Source organism: Myiozetetes cayanensis, unplaced genomic scaffold (genome assembly GCF_022539395.1).
Source record: "Myiozetetes cayanensis isolate MyiCay16 unplaced genomic scaffold, myiCay2020 scf3, whole genome shotgun sequence".
Taxonomy (NCBI): Eukaryota; Metazoa; Chordata; class Aves; order Passeriformes; family Tyrannidae; genus Myiozetetes; species Myiozetetes cayanensis.
Window position 1 is genome coordinate 56,953,461 of NW_026087521.1, and position 17,142 is coordinate 56,970,602.

General features: G+C 39.2%; 1 long non-coding RNA gene across 1 annotated transcript in view; it reads right to left on the reverse strand.

Moving 5' to 3' along the window:
- The window catches only part of LOC126645007 (uncharacterized), a 30,670-nt gene extending 14,953 nt beyond the window's left edge, over window positions 1-15,717 (reverse strand). Inside the window, exons 1-6 of the long non-coding RNA XR_007630059.1 lie at window positions 15,637-15,717; window positions 11,285-11,414; window positions 8,824-8,922; window positions 6,311-6,444; window positions 3,309-3,421; window positions 2,589-2,713 (exon numbers count right to left, since the gene is read on the reverse strand). This is a non-coding gene — a long non-coding RNA (uncharacterized LOC126645007). The remainder of the gene's footprint in view (window positions 1-2,588; window positions 2,714-3,308; window positions 3,422-6,310; window positions 6,445-8,823; window positions 8,923-11,284; window positions 11,415-15,636) is intronic.
- Between the last annotated feature and the right edge of the window lie 1,425 nt (window positions 15,718-17,142).

Sequence of the window (17,142 nt, forward strand, 5' to 3'; positions counted from 1 at the left end):
GCCTGTTGCTCTTGCATTTAATCTGAGTTCATTTTTAGGCTGTGCACTCTGGTCACATACTCTTTCCATCTCAGTGTGGTATCTATAATATTTTGAAAGTGACTTATGGAAAAATAATGCCATGGTAATTTCCTCAAATATCTACAAAATATAAAGGACCCTTTGCTCATTTAGAGGAGTGGTTTAATGCTGCCTAAGAGGAAAAGGAAAAGCTATTAATATTTTTCAAAAGAAAATAGGGGCCCATATTTGCATCTTGGCTCACATTCCCTCTCTCTTCGAAACAAGCCTTGATGTTCCAGCTTATGTAAGCTACAGCTGAACCTGCCAGATCAGCCTAGAGAGACAAGGTCTCGTATCAAAAGTTATTGTTTTCAGAGGTTAAATTAATCCAATATTACTCCAAGAAAACTACTGAAATTGTTGAAGAGTCTTAGATGTTGCTAAGGTTTGCAGCTGCTCCACCCAACCGATAGCCTGTGCAAGAGCAGAGCTGCAGCTGGAATCTGAAGCAGAAATCATTTGTTAGCAGATTACAACAAAAGGTGTGTGTCGCCCAGTTGTTCTCTGTGGTGGGGGGTCTCAGTGTGGAGCTGGCGGTTGTGGCTGCAGGACCAGGGTGTGGGAGGAGGCAGGGCAGGGCAGGCAAGCATGCCACTTGCCTAATTTTGTCCTGAGTTAGTGCTGGGAGCTTATCTCCACCTCTTGTCACTGCCCGGCCTGTTAGGGAATTAACCCAACCTCATTTACATCAGAGAATATTCTAATACAGTCTAAGTATGTCTTCCAGTCTATAATTGAATGCTCTAATTATATAACAAAACTGAATGTCACAATGTAGATTTGCTTCATCACAGCTGTGTTCTGGGACCCATGACCTTCAGCTTGATGCTTCCACTGCATGAAGGCAGGATACTTGAACACATGATCTCACCCACGGAACAACATGTTGTATGATTACATACAATGTGCCCTTGTATTCCTGGTGAGGCTGGTGTGAGCTATGCTTTATATCCCCTTGCTGCTGTCAGCCTTGCAAGCAGCAAGTGATCCAGGCAGTGACATTTCAGTCAAGGCTTCCGATTCCAGAAAATAAGCCTGTTCTTTGATGCACCCCCATTCAGAAAAGTGTGGACATGCACACGAAGCTTATCTTCAGTAGGTGCTTAATAAGAAGACGCATATTTAAGAGCCCCTCCTGTGAATAAGGCTTTTTACTTCAACTGCTATGTACATAGAAATACATATGTGCCCTAGTAGGCTCCCAACGTTACATACATATATATATATACATATATATATGCATGCATGGATGTATATATGTATAGATACATGGATAGATTGTTACAGTTACAGTTATTTAACTTGGAGAAAAAGAACAACCTCGTTTTCGAAATGAGGTTAAACCTCTGTGAAAATAGTGAAAAAAATCTCATTATGAAGACACATAAGAAACAGTGATGCTCCTTTATGGAGGCAGATATCTAAAATAACAGCAGTCTGTACTCAAAACACAGACACAGGCTGCTGCTCAGGACATAGGAATATATATAGCACCAGAAGGTGGAAAAATTTCAGCAGCTACCATTGAGGAATCTGGGCTATGTGTGGGCCTGATATTATGAGAAAAGTAAAAGAAGGCTGAGAACAGATTGTAGAGATTTACTTTTTTAAAGAAGCATAGATTTAGTGGGCTTGTGTTAAAACTTGGCTAAGAAAATGTCTGGGAACTGTAGTAGAAACAATATATCCTGAATATATTCAAGGTAACAGGAGTCTGTGTGCCCTCTTATCAAGGGCATCACCTCAAAAAGCACACTCAGATCTAAGCTCAAGCTTAATAAGGTGAAGCTGAAACAACTTGGTAGATGATGCAAATAAAAAAGGACTACTTATTTTGTAGATATTAGTAACCTTGCAGATCAACACCATACTGCACACCCAAATATTTATGGTTAAACAGCAGAAGTGTCTCCAGTACAACACAGTTTGATTAAAGATCTCTCGTTCAGTCTAGGTAATGAAAATTAACAATCGTTACTTACAACAAAATTGAGCTCCAGATACTTTTGAAGATACATGAAAGGCAAAGCCCCTTTAATCAGAAATCATGTAATTGCCACTGTCGTATGTCTACCTGAGTCCCACACCTGCCAACTCTTCTTGGCATGGATGGTTTTTCCCTAGTCTGTCATTACATGGCAACAGTGCCTTGGCAACAGGTCCCTGGCTCCTTGAAGCATTTGGTGCAGTGCTTTAGCCTGGACATGAGCTACTTTTTGCACCTCTGGAGCAAGAGCATTATTTTCCTCCCTTTTGGTAAGGTTTACAACTATTACCTCCAATGGCAGCTCATAAAACAAGCTAGCCAATGCAAGTCTTGCTCCACAGAGGAAAAAAAAGCAATTATGGAGAACATACTGGCTCCTCTTAGTAGCCCTTGCATTATTCTTACTGTGGAAGCTTGTGTCTTCCATTCCTTTCCATCATTTGTTCTTGTTTCTAGTGGGCACAGTTGAAAGTGATCACCATCATTCCTATCAGGTAGGTCTTCCTAAGATCTAGTAAGTATTCTCTTCCTCACGCACATTGGTCTCCACTGGATCATCTTGGAGGGGAATTCTTGGGGACTGCCATCCAGAGAATGCACAACAATTACATCCTGTGCTCCCTGCTGACTCTGGTGAAAGATGAGGTGGTGGGCTGTTCAACTCTGCTGAGACAGAGAACAGTAGTCAGACTTTTGTTTTTGTTTTTTTTTCAAGGCATCTAGTTTTCTAGCATCTTTGATGTCTGTATTTTTCAGGGTCTATTTTAGCTTTGTAATTACATGTAAATAATAATTTTTTAAAATCTTGTTTTCATTCTGGAACTGAATATCTTGAATTTCCATATGCTGAAATGAGTATGAGTGGTGGAAGACTCTCCTATTCTTTCTGTCAGTTCCTTCCTAATTACTTGGAACTGGGATATAGATAGAACAAGCAAGATACTCTACTTCCCCAGAATTTGCAATTTCTAACATGAGTTCAATTTTTGGCATTAAGCGTTCAGGGATGTTTGCTTTGGTAGCTTATTTTGAATCCTGTTTGGCTTAGTTTTTTGTTAGGTTATGTATCTTCACAGGTTTTTTTCAGATCTATGGTTCAGTAACACAGTGCACACCTCCAAGATACGTGCAATCCACCCCACAGTATGCTGCTACTTGTGCTGCCTACACAGTAGCTGTGTGGGATAATGCTAAACAGCCCCAGAAGGCAAATGTACCCTGGTTCCACACCAGTGTTCAAAGTGAACCAGTCTCTTACTTAGATGGACTCCCAGATGCAGCCATCCACCCCCCTCTGCAAGGTTGTGATGATGGAGTAAGAGCTGAGTGCTGAAGTTCCACACGGCATTCCTGAGGCTGATGTCAAGTAACCTTAAAAAAAAAAAAAAAAATCAGTGAAGCTGGTGATGAGCAAAGCATGTCATTGTGTCATTGCACATGTTCTTTCAGGATGCTTTTTTGTATGAATATCCTGTTTTCTGGCCTGAGTCCCAAGGCTGTTCTCCTCCAATTCTGCATCCATCATCTCTGTCATCTTGTGTGCAATTTGCATCTTCCACTGCAAATTACCTCCCCCATCGTGTAGGGCAGAGAGACATTTTCCCAGTCTCACATTTTAGTATTTTAACAACTCTGTGTTTCCCCTCATCAAAATTTGGGGGTTTTCCCAGGTTTTCTTTTCAACTTCTAAAATTTCACTTCTGCAGTGACATCATGGGCTCTTAGCATTTCTACCACAATAAAAATGTCTCTCACTGTATTGTTGCTGCTACCTACTGGACTGCAGCTTGGTTTTCTGATATCACCGCTGCACCAACGGCAATCTCTTATGAGGTCAGATCATCTCATGTCACAGAATCTCATGTCAAAGTAGGGCTAACTTTTTGCTGCCAACTTCTTTAAAATGCTTTGATTATCTGTAGTATCTCTGTTGTACATATTTCCCTATCTTTGCTTTTGATCAGCCCATTTCCTGTTTGAACTACCCACACAGGATTTTTGTAACTTGGTAAACAAGATCTGTGGTTTCCTACCATGGCAGAAGTTTCAGTTTCAAGTGTTAGGCATTTGATACATCTCTGTTCATCTTTCCTTGGACATTATTAGTCAGTGACTTTTTGCTCTCATGTTCCTTTCTGTAATTCCACACTTTTCATCAGCCTTAGCATTATAGAATTTTTATTTTTGAGGTTTTATTTTCTTTATGATTCATCCTTTCTGGGCTTACCCAATTTGCTGTTCTGCCTGTATTAAAGCTGCTGCAGATAGATCACGTTGTTTTCATGAAGCAATAAGGCAAATGTAATGGCTCGCTCCCACTGAGAGAGCCCTGCCCACCCTTAACTCTTTCCAATCTTAACCACATGTTCCCACCTCCTCCTCATGCTGTGGTGCTCATCTGTCTCTTATTGAAGTAGTTCAGCTAACTAAATCAGCAGAAAGCCAACCAGTTTAAAAAAAACTAATCAGCTTTTGTCAGGTTGGTGAGCTGAAACAGCTCGCAGTGATGCTGGACAAGGGCCAGCGCTAGCTCAAGAGAGAAACTAGGAACACCAGGACAGGAACTGGAGAGAGACAGGATCACCTTACATAGATGGTAGCAGCCTAATTTTGCTTGGACACACTGGGAAATGTCGTAATGAGCATTTTACCTTCGTGATACGATTTCTCCACCTCATCTACCCTTGACTACAACAGTAACTTAACTCGTAGAATCACTGAGTGACCTGACCTGAAAGGGAATTCAGAAGGTCCCTGGTATGTTCACCTGTCCCCTTGCAGGGTCAATGCTTAGCTTGGACCAAGCTGCTCAGGGTTTTATCCAGTCACATCTGGAAAACCTCCAAGGATGGAGAGTGCCAAAGCTCTCTGAGCAACCTGTGCCAATGATTAATTATCCTCACAGTAACTTTTTCTTCTTATAAATCTGAACATGGTCAAAGTGAGAATATCATGCAGCACTCTTTTGTTTTCAGCTTCATATCACTGATTTCTAAGTAATTTTGCCTTTGAAGTCCATCCTTACCAGACTATTCTGTTTGGCATTATATAGACCATCACTGATACCATCAGTTATATAGCACATCTGACCCTGTGTGGTGTTCATGTTAGTATCTATTTCTGAGTCTTTTTGCCATCTGGCAAGACTCATATGTTTAAGCCAGCAAAGTGCTTAAAAATACACTGAACAACAAGCACAGATCAGTCTGTCTCCCACCATTTTGGTAAAGCTTTCACAGTCTTACTATTTTAACACAAGGCCTAGGTAGGCTGTATGACCCCAGCTCTGCTTTACTAAAAAAAGGTTGCTAACCTATGAGTGATAGCGTATAAACTTAAACCAAGAAAGATATATTAAAAAAGCTGAAACAAGGACACAAGTGAAATTGTTGAGCCTGTAGCAATCACTCAAGAACTGAAGCAAAAACTAACAACTGAAAAGGCTCTAAAACCCTGAGAAAAAAAAAATCAAATAGAAAATAGCAACTCAGCAAAACTGAGGACCGTTCTATCTCAAGGAGCAATGGAGTCTGGCACTTCCCCATGTGATTACCATCTGCCTGACCAGCAGAAACCCAGTGGTTACGTGCATCAGAGGAAGTGAGGGCATTAGTGCCAAAGCTAATAGCACATTACTCCCAGCCATTTATTGTGTGTACAATCCAACAAACAGCATAATTGTTCTGTACTCATAAATTGTGTTTGTGATCCTTTCGAGTGATCCTTTCGAGTCTCCACGCACGGGAAAAGACACCCATATAAAAGTGACCACATATGCTAAGAGGGCTATACTACACCACTGCTCTATCCATTTCTTGATTATTATATTCATCTTTGGTATTAAAATTGCCCATGAAAAGAAACAGGCTCAGCTTTGATATTGTTTAATTCCTACTATGAAGGCCATTTTGGAAGTATGTGTTTGTATTCTTCTCCACATTTCTCTGTCACTGCCAATATTGTGCAATATCTGTTTTGGCATGTGGGGTGCAGTGCATTGCTCAGATCACCTGTTTTGTTGGCACACTTCCTTTTCCATCCTAATTGCCTGCCTTCCTGGGGTGACTCAGCCTGCAAGCTGGCTGGCTCACCCATCATTGCCCCTGTCATCCGCACATGGATGTGTGTCAAGGCAGGATATGGGTGGAGATGGAAGCACAGCCCAATTACAGAATCAAGAATGCAAGGGGGAATGCATGAAATTAATATTGGTAGAGGGCAAACTCTGGCTTTCTTCCTAAAATCTTAAACGCTACCCACCTCTTAGGATGACTTCCAGCAGAGCAAAGAATTGGGCTGGTGTTGCAGTCTTGGGGAAACAGTATTCACAGACATATAACAGATTCAGGCAGTTCACTGTGTAATCCCTTAGCCAAAGAAGCTAGCCACCAAAGCTGGAAAAAAAGAAAAAGAGAAAAAAAGTAACTAGGAACAAAGGTAAAGGAAAGTTATTTTTTGAAGTTGAAATAAGCTATCACTCTATTTCAGCTAAACAAGATTGTTAAAAAAAATGAATTAAACAATGGTGGGAATGTCAGAGGTTTGGAAGGACAATGCTGAAGGAGATGGAGGGATGAGAAAAAGTGACAATTTGGCTTGTGAAGCCCCATGCTGTCCTGTAGCAAGGTCAGCTGTAACCCTGCAGACGCATCAAGGAGACAGTTGTCATGAGTTTGGGGAAGGAAGGAAGGAAGGGTGAGTCTGCTGTCCTGTACGTTTGTACTGTGTGAGCACCCCTCAGTGACTGGCCAACACCTGATGATCTGCCCAGCAACATGACCCCAGCAACCAGCCAGCACTTGGTGATTTAGTCCAGCAGTGCTGAAAAATATCTGTCTCCAGTGGTGAATGGATCAGCACAAATGTGTGACTTCACCAGGCTCAACACAGTCAATAAAGTACTTTTGGCACACATGCAGTTGTTTATCAAGGCATACAAACATGCAGGACTGCTATCACCTCAAATCAGCAGAGCTAATTTTAACGTACACTGAAGTTTTCTAGAAGCCTAAGGAAATGAAGTTCCAACTGAAATTTGGGCATAAGCATAAATGGCTGCCAAACTGTGGCCTGTATACATCACCTGATGCCTGGTGTTGTATGTTTTCTGGTTTACAATTTTTTTTAAATAACCCATCAGATCTGAAACTACCCAAACTCTCTTGTAACATGAATGGGACCTTTTTGTTCTCAGATGTAATAAAAAATAGTTCAAAGAAAATGCGTAAGTTATGAATAGGTGACCACATATAGCTTTTCAGAATTGAAAAAGATTACTTTTCCATGCTTATAATTAACTTTGATTAACCTTATTAATTCCCTTCATTAATCATTGATGCAAATGAGCAGCTTCTTGGAGGAGAATGAGACCCAAGTCACTGTTGGACCTGAGGGAATGGCAGGTGCAGTTCATCTTCTACAGCCTCAGAGCTGTACAGGCACCAAACAGCTAACATTCTCCCACTGATCACAAAGCCCACAGGCAGCCCAAACAACCTGCCCTTTCTCCTACAAAACTGACTGAAGCATTAGAAGGAGCTGGGACTACTGGGAGGATGATATAGACACAAGGTATGAACCCAAGGATACTGAGCTCCAAGTATTCCACTACAAATATATCTGTTAACTACCAGTGGTGTCCCCTGATGGGACCATATCAAACCAATATTTAAGAAGTAAATAATTTAATCACTCACAATCTAGTGAATCCTATTGGCATGATATGTAGGGTATTATGATACATTTTGAAGGAAGTAATAATTAATAGCTGGATAAACAGGAAAAGGGATTAAAAGGCATTGATGACTTGAAAAGAATAGATCATGCTAGAAATCATTTTCTTTAATAGAAATTGAGGCAAACATGCTTTCAGGCTACTGGAAAAAAATTGCATTTGGTATAAATCAAGCCTCAACAAAAGTGTTCAATGCTGCTTGTAAATATGTCCCACTGGACGTGGTGTGCATTCAATACACACTATGGTGATATGCAACATCATTTGGGAATGTGTAACATAGATAATCAGCAAAAAATAGATCAGTGAGTAAGGATGACCATTATCCCTCTTCCCGCTTACAACCTCAAGTCTTTAGAACACACTGTTCGAGTATGATAAGCTTTATCATTACATTTCATAGCTAAATTGTGATTAGTTCATGTGATATATACAAAGTCACACGTGATGGACTCCATAAGCCTGTGAAAAATGCAGACCCAGTTAAAGTGAGGACTATGGAGAGAGAACACCTGAGAAGTTAAGATATAACCCCAGGAAATGGGTGAGGAGAAGAGGAGAAAGAGAAGAGGAAAATGTTCCTTCTAAAGGAACTGGAAAAGGAATTCAAATATGAGAAAAGTGGGATGATGTAGGCCTGAGTGAATCCTCAGCACTAAAAACACCACATCCAGCTCAGGTGCTCCAGTACATCATCACCACTGTCCTAGTTATTAATGTGGCAGTTCAAAATGAATTGTCACTAAACCAAACAGACACTCACTGTCTTGTGTGTAAGTGGGAAGGGGTGTTATATCCTTTAGTAAGAACAGGATGACTTGTGGTTTGTGCAGCATACCCCAAATTCAGACAGATGGAGTAAAAACTGAACACAAAGTCCTTTCAGCCCTAAGAGATTATCAGTGTAGGAAGATACATTTACCCATTTTTCTGGACAGCTATCCACAGACTTTCTCCTCCTACATCCTTACTGAAACCTCCAAAATACAACTCAGATTCAATGTACTATATTCCTCCTTCTGCTATTCCATCTGGTTACCTGCTTTTGTAGGTGATCACCTAATAGCTGCCACCAGTACTTCCTGGGATTACACAGTTGGTTTTTTTCACAATGCTTCCATCAACTCATGCCCTTCTTCTGAGAAAAAAGTTCTAGATTTAGGTTAAACCATAGTGATACAAAGGAACAGTTACCCCCAGCACGGTTCTGTGGGTTGAACACAGAGGCTGAATCAAGACATGTTTTCTTCATAAAAGTGTATCACTGCAGCAAGAGCAGTCCACTGATCTCTTTAGGAAAAATTAATTAGAGACGAAAGAGATACTGAAAGAGCCTGAGCTAAATGGGCAAAAATAGAAAAAAAGGGACAGAGGTGGCTGGGAAAGGGAGGCAGCTACAAAAGAGAAAGAAACATTGAGTTAACCACGGGGAGAAAAAATATGTTACATTATTTTATACATCATCATTGACAAAATATATCAATATCAGCAGATTTCTGGCTGGATCTGTGTCAGCCCTGTATCTCCATCCCTCCAGCCAATGGTGAGGGAGCTGCAGGCACCTTTGTTTCACTCGCTTGGCGAGGAGCAGCATCATGGGGCCCTTGTTGAAGTCCTAGAGCGATTTAAGCAGCTTAAACTGCTTTATAAGCTTAAAGTATCTAAGTCTTCAAAGCTGCTTAAAGCTACTTAAGCTGCTTAAGACACTTTAGGCTGTTGGAGTGTGCAATGGGGCTGTATGCAGCCCCTGCAAACCTGTTCTGGCCTGCAAACCAAACAGTCCACCTTTGGATTTACAGGTCCCAGTAACAAAATTTCCTCACTGGGGCTGCTCTAAGCAAGGTCAGCTGAGCTGAGTTTTCTTCTCTTGGGTCATAGAATCATAGAAGAGCCTGGATTGGAAGAAACTTCTAAAGGCCATCTATTCCAACTCCCATTGTCTAATTGTCCCTTTGGGCTTTAGTATTAAGGCTGTCCTTGACACCTGATAGATTTGTCCCGGGATCTTTGAAATTCTGCAGGTTTTTTACTGCTGTTCATCCAAGGGTTGGGATGTGTAATGGTATACCTGAAGCTAGCCAGATTTGTTAAGTCAGTATCTATCCATTTGCACAGCAAAATTCACAAGCTCCAGTGTTTGGTTATAAGAGAAAAAGTTCTCATGCAGTATGAAATCATTATTCTGAAATCATTAAAAACACGCATGTTTTTAAAAGAACAAAAGGACCAGTGGATATTGACTGAAGCATGGTTTATCAATTAACACCAAACGTAAATATTTCTGAATTTTTGGAAAGCCATAATCTTATAATGATCCTATCTTTGAGTCTTATGATCATCTTCCATTAGATTACAATAACAATGGTGACTGCAAACACTTCCAGTGTTTACAGTCATATTTTGGTCAACACCACAGTCCACTGTGATGAGCACAGATTTCTCTAGAAAACATTTTTGAGCCAGCTATTTTTTATAGTGAGTAGTGACTAGAATTTGTCAAAAGTTTGATATGGATTTGAATTTCTAACAAAGAGCTTATTTTCTGAAGAACTTAGTTTTAAATAATAAAAAAAAAAAAAAAAGGGAAAAATAAATAGCTTTGCTCAGTTTTCTCTTGGGAGTGTGATTATAAAGAGGTTTATTTTGAGTTAACACAAAAAATATTATTTTGCAGAATGCTACTTTATTTGCACAGTAATTTTGATTGGCATTTTCTTGTGTATAATAGAGTTCTGTGCTCCCCTAATTCAGACATATATATGTGGTAAACCTTGACTACAACATTTTGGGTTTTGAATGTTGAAATGTTCAGTTGTAATTCAAGTCCTCAAAAGTTTCAAACTTTTCCAAAATAATCTCATTTTTTTCTCATTCCCATTTTTAAAATTTTGTACATTAGACAAACATTCTAAAATTTTGAATTAATCATAAAAATACAGAATTTCTCACAGATTGAGAAATCCTGACTTGTTAGTTTTGCTGAGGTCTGGATCTGTGCTGTTGTATTGCACACTCACTGGCCTGAAAACAAGATTTTGTACTTTTCCATTGGCAAAGATTATTTGATCTCTGTTTATTCTGGATATGTTTGTTTAATTCCTCATTTGAGCACTATCATAAATAATTAGGTCATTTCTGCCCTGGGAAACGAACTAGTTTAATAATTAACTTCTGCTTACAAAGCTCTTCAACAGGTCAGAAAAAATACTGCAGATTGTATATGAATCATAAAAATGCAGACTTCAGTGAAATCTCAAGGGTCTATGTAGTCTGCTATTCCTCAATATTTTTAATCAAAGCTGTACCTAGCCTTCCTGGGGTAAAATAAAAATAAACCAAATATCCCACAACATAAAATCAAAGGAAACAAACGTGTTTAATTTGGTTTTAAAAAGACCAGAGAACAACCTGTGCAATATTCCGTAACAGCAAACGAATATGCCCAGAACCACCCACGGTATTTTCAAATGCTTTCTTAGCAAAAACCTTTTATGGATTACCTTGTAATAACTTGTACACTTTGTTACAGTTTCAGGGATTTCAGCCACCTAATGCATTCATCTGGTCCATCTCCTAACCTTGAAGAAAGAACGTAGTTGTTTTGTGGATGGTAGTCCTTCTGATTTGTATCTAAAAACAATAATGACAGATTATACAACCTTCTTGGGTAATATATTCCAGCAATAATCTTTTCTTCTAGTTAGAATATGTTACTGTAATACCTATTATGGTACACCTACAAAAGATTTCCTTTACATTCTGCCCATATCATTAGTGGGCATGAAAAAAACATAGAAATACTCTCTTTATATTAGCCTTTTATGTACTCAAAGACTGTTGAACCCCACGTAACCTTTTTTTTTTTTTTAGATTAAAACAAAACTAAAAATTGCAACCTTCTTTATGGATCCAATTTTCCAAATTTCATCCTAGTTGATCTCTGGATTGCTTCCAGCTGATCTACATATTTCTTAAATTATGGTACCTCAGAGTAAAACACAATTTTAGCTGAGGCCTTACCATTGCCAAGAAGAACATGCTAATTATCTCATCTTACATATACTGTTCATATACTGTTTCAAGCAGACAATTCAAGAGAATCTAGAATTACATTTATCTCTTTTCCTGAACAGCATCACACTGTTGACTCATTCATGGCCCTCATTAATCATTAGATCTTTATCTGCAGTGCCATTCTGTGGTTATGCTCCTGATTTCATCCTCCCAAATGTAGTCCTGCGCAATTGTCTTTATTCAGATTTTTAATGTTGGACTTCAGAACCTCTCAAGACATTTTTTAATACTAATTCTGTCCTTGAGCACATTTTGCAGATCTTTACATGGTGCCACCTACCAGGCTTAGTATATAATTATTTCTAATTCTGTCATCTAAGCTGTTATTGAAACATTGAACAGAAGCCTATCTGTCAGGAGCTGTGCAAGACGCCTTCAATGTCCTCCTAGTGCAGCTACCCACAATCAGGTATTAGGTTTACTTTTAACAGTGGATTGAATTAGAATGTGATTTCAAATGCAACAGCTTTCCCCAGTTCATTTATGTGCATACAGGACAGTGTCAAAAGCCTTTCTTGGGTCAAGATACTTCTTGGGTCAACCTACAGTCATTTCTAATACTTTTCCTTATCTATTGGACCAGTTGCCTTATTCAAGAAGGAAATTAGATTAGTTTGACAAATTCACGTTGGATGCTTCTTATCACCTTATTCTCATGGTGTGTATGAATTTACTTCTCAAGAATTTGTCTCATTATCTTTCTCAGTATTGAAGTTAGGCTGAGTACTCTGTAATTCCCTGGGTTCTTCATTTCCCATTTTTAAAAGCAGAAATGATTATAATCCTGCAACCCAGGGCTGCAGCCAACAACTTCTTAATAGTGTCGAAATCTGAGCCTGCTGTGAATGTCACATATAAAAAGCCTTACCAAATTTACCAAATTTTTCTTTTCCATTTTTAAAACCATGTGCCATGAGGGCAAGAATTAAAGAAGAGAAAGCCTTTAAACCAACTGGGTGTTTGGTTTGAAATAATTTTCAAAATATATTTTGTACTATCAGATGTCTGATCATTATCAGAAACTGGAAGTATGATGCTGACTGTATTTCCACATTAGGCTACATAGTTGCTGTAGGCACTGGTGACTTATCCACTCTTGCAAGAATTCTCAGAGATAAGTTAAGAGCCCGGTAGGTATTAAGCAAATTTCAGCAAGCTCTAGAAACTTGCATATGTATAACTTATTCAAACATTCTTTTACTTGTGTTTTTTTTCCCTAATCTAGCCTATGTCCTTCCCCTGTTAAAAAATGGTGCTGTTAAGTACCTGTCATTAATGTTTATGTGCATGTAAAGAACATAGCAAAATAAATAATAAAACATTTCACTCTACTCAGTATGTCTATTAATTGTGCCTCTACACTTCTCTTCCTCTAATTTCTTGGTATTTATAGAACCTCTTCCATTTTTTACTCCAGGAAAGCTGTAACTAATTTTGTGACTGATTCTTCCTAGTTTTATCCCTAGATGTTTATGCCACTGCTTTATTACTCATCTCACTTCTGTGCCCTCACTTTCATTTTTTATAGAATTTCCTTTTCTATATTCAAGTCACTGGAGAATTCCTGATGCAGCTATACTGGTCTATTACTACTTATCTGTCTTCCACATCAGGGTGGTTTGCTGGTACACCTACAGCACTGTTTCATTTACTCACAGGTTTATTTTCCTTATGATGTCTTCATATGGGATAATTCTTAGCAGCACCCTGAATTGCCATAGTATATAGTAGTCTTTTTTTTTTTACTAGCTTAATTTAAAAACAAAACGAAACTGGTGTGCTTCATCTGACATTTTTCACATGAGAAAAAAATAACAGGTTTAAAATAGATAATGTGTGGCGCTAAGCAACTTAATTATATCGCATTTTAAAAAATTACTTTGCCTATGAAAAAAGGCATGTCAGGATTTCAGCACAATGATTTATGATTCTGTCACAGTGACAGATGTTCTTCATGTATCTCTGACATTGTAATCTGGAATCAATGCGCTTTTTTTCATGTTTGCTGGTAAAAAGAAATGCACTATATGAATACACTGTTACTTGTCTGCAAGGCCTTGCCCTACATTAGCTTGGAAAACTGGCCAGATTTCGCGGTGAGTTGTGTAGTAAAACCACTTTAATGGTGATACTCTACCACAAAACCAGCACTGCAGTTTGGGCCCCTTACTGGACAATTACCAGTCTGATACACTCAAATTCAGCAAGGATCTGGCATGCTGCTATGCTCCTCTGAATCTTGGCAGAGTTCAGCCATCATCTCCAGCTTCTTGGTTCATCCTGCAGGCTGAGATTCCTGATCTTAAGCACCCCTTGTCTGTATTTAGGATTTATTGCCCATACCTCTTGGTTGCTGAGATGCAGAATTTGAGCCTAGTGGGAGAGAGAATCACTGAGGTGTGAACAGAGAAAAGCATTGACTCACAGGGGAAGAGAAGTGACAAACTGTACCAATCAGGATCTTCTTTCTACCATTCCCCACCTCACACTGCAATTCAATAAACCTCCATCTCCAGCCCTTTCCTAGGTACAAAAATTGTTCTTGGCTCCCATTTTCCACTTAAAGGACTGCTGAGAGAAGCTGAAGGACCAAGACTTTAGCTCAGTAAGGTAGTGGAGTGACACAGACACAAGAATATCTATATATATATATACTTTCTGAAGTTTTGCTGTTTGGGTGGAATTACACTAAAGTTCTCCACTAGCCCATCTCAGGGATTGCACTTCTTCACAGCATGGCCACATTGGCGACAGCTCATACAATAAGCATAGCTGAGGTTCAAGGTTCACCAAAACACATCTCATCTTCCTGCCATGGCCCCTAACAGTTTCTTCTTGTGAAGACATTGCTCTGTAGTCCAGTTCTCTGGTTAAGTTTACTCGTTTGCCTTGTTCAACTCCAAGTTCTCAGGAAAAGCTGTAGAGAGCCTTCATCCATAAAAGAAGTTATAGGGAAAACCCCTTTGCCAGGTACAGCTTTATAACCTATCTTCACTAGGAAAAAAAGTGTGTTCAGCTGTAGATTCACCCATAAAAATGTAGTGAAATATTGCATCAAAGAATATTCATTAGCAGTGAACTCTCCTGGCACCATTTTATGAACTTTTTGATAAGCTAGGCTAGGGAAAAAAATCAAATAGAGAGAATGGTTCTGCACTGAGGGAGCAAAAGATGTTAATGCATCTTTCTGATCTCTACTTTCCACAAATGAGATAACAAACAGGTGCAATCATCAACAGGCAATCCAAATCCTGCATTTAAAGAGTGACTTCATGATTATTATCAACAGAGGATGACATTGCTGCATTCTGGGGGTTCCTGAAAGCTGCATTACATATTAAACTAAACCAAGTCTGCCCTGCTTATTTCTACTGCCTGAGTAATAGTAGCATACATGATAACTAAAAGGAGATGATTTACTGTAGAAGATTTCTGAAGCCTTCATGAAAATGGAGTTTAATTAAGAAAAAGCACAGCTACGTGGGTAGGGACCCAACAGAAACAAAATGAAATGTGTGTGCTGAGGGATGCTGGGATTCAGGCCAGTCTGGGAGCTAGAGAGTCACATGTGTGGATCTCCAAGGCTGCTGAAAACCCCTCTTCCTCATCTAAACCAGCCCCACAGTTTCCAGATCACAGCTGGTGCACAGGACACAGGTGGTGCAGAGCAAGGGTGGAGAAGTTTGCTTCTAGCCATAAATGCCCACGTGATCATGGTTTGAGATACTCAACCACAGCTGAACTTAGCAAAACTAGAACATAAAAGAAAATTACTTACATGAAAGCTACAAAAGAGCTTGTCTTCAAGATGATAGAGCTTATCAACGTCAGTTCTACAGAGCTTCAGACACCTGCAAAATTGAAAGCTCAGACTCTGTTCTTTAGGGTTTAGGAAATCAACAAAAGTTAACCTTTAGTTAATGAATATGCAAATAATTCACTACTGTGGTGCAAATACAGAAATCGAGTTTCAAAGAATGTTACTATTTCCTCTCTTTCTGAGGACTGCAGATCTTTTAATATATTTGATGTTTTTTTAAAAAATGCAGATGACATTGTTCAAAGATTTAAACTTGCAAAAACAATACATTTGTCAGCTACTACACAAACTTATTTGGGTTTGAAATATTTACAGCATGGCAGAAAAGCAAACTATGAATGCAGTTCTTTGTGTTATTGCAAAGCTGTTCTGTTTACAAAATGTTCCTTTTAGTTTTCTCCGTTTTGCAGAAAGCCAGAAACAGTAAGCAGTAATCATATTATTTCTTTTTAACCATACAACTTTAAATAGAAACCCTTAAGAAAAAAATAATAGTAGTAATTCTTGATCATGGTCATGCACAGACATATTCAGGTCCTTTTAAGTCACAGCCGTTCTATCTTAGTAATTTGGTTCATAGCAATAGAGCAATTTTAACTGGTTTCTCAGAGTGGTGTTGGTAGGCACAAAGCAAATTCCTGTTGAAAGAAACCAGACCAGGAGCTTTGCTCCACAGCATTTCAACACTCAGCGGAGTAGTTAGTCCTAAATCCTTGTGTGGACTTTGCATCACAAGGACCTCCACCACATAACTAAGGTACGTGCATTTCCTGAAGGGTGGCCTCAAAGTGTGAGGGAGGTTGCAGGGTCAGGTGTGTATATATATATATATATATATATTTATACCTGCCAAAAATCTCAGGTAGTTGCAGTCTGCAGCCCTGAAGATATGATGTTTCCTACAAACCTGTACCATGAGAGTTTCTCAAAGGGCAAGATAACTCAGTGGCAGACTCAGTGGTTGAGCAAAGCCTTACAACGTATGTAGTTGTAGCTACAGTAGGCTGGAAGCAGAAGGAGAATATGATTCTTGTCAATTTAGGAAGTCTTGGAAACCTTCTTAGATGTCACCCACAGAACTACTGAAGACAAAATCTCCATAACCTCTTTGCCCATGGTGTACTTGATCACCTCAAAGGAATTAGTGACCAAGTAGTAATGGTCAGAGGTTGCAAGACTCTAGAAGGTGGCAGTCATTTATTTGGACATGGCTATGCTTTCTGAAATCTCGTGTGAGGATGGTGAAGGTATGGCACCAACTCAGAGAAGAAGGCCTTGATGATGCCCTTCATCATCCAAAAGTCTTGTGACCACCACTGGTTATCCTGTCTCTCTGTCCCAGTTGACATAGTCCCAATAGTTAACACTTATTTTAAAATTTGTGTTCCATATTCAAAAAACACTGCAGAATTTGAGCCTCAACAAAGTATTATGGAGGGACAGTGGCATTTTTATGCTCTTCAG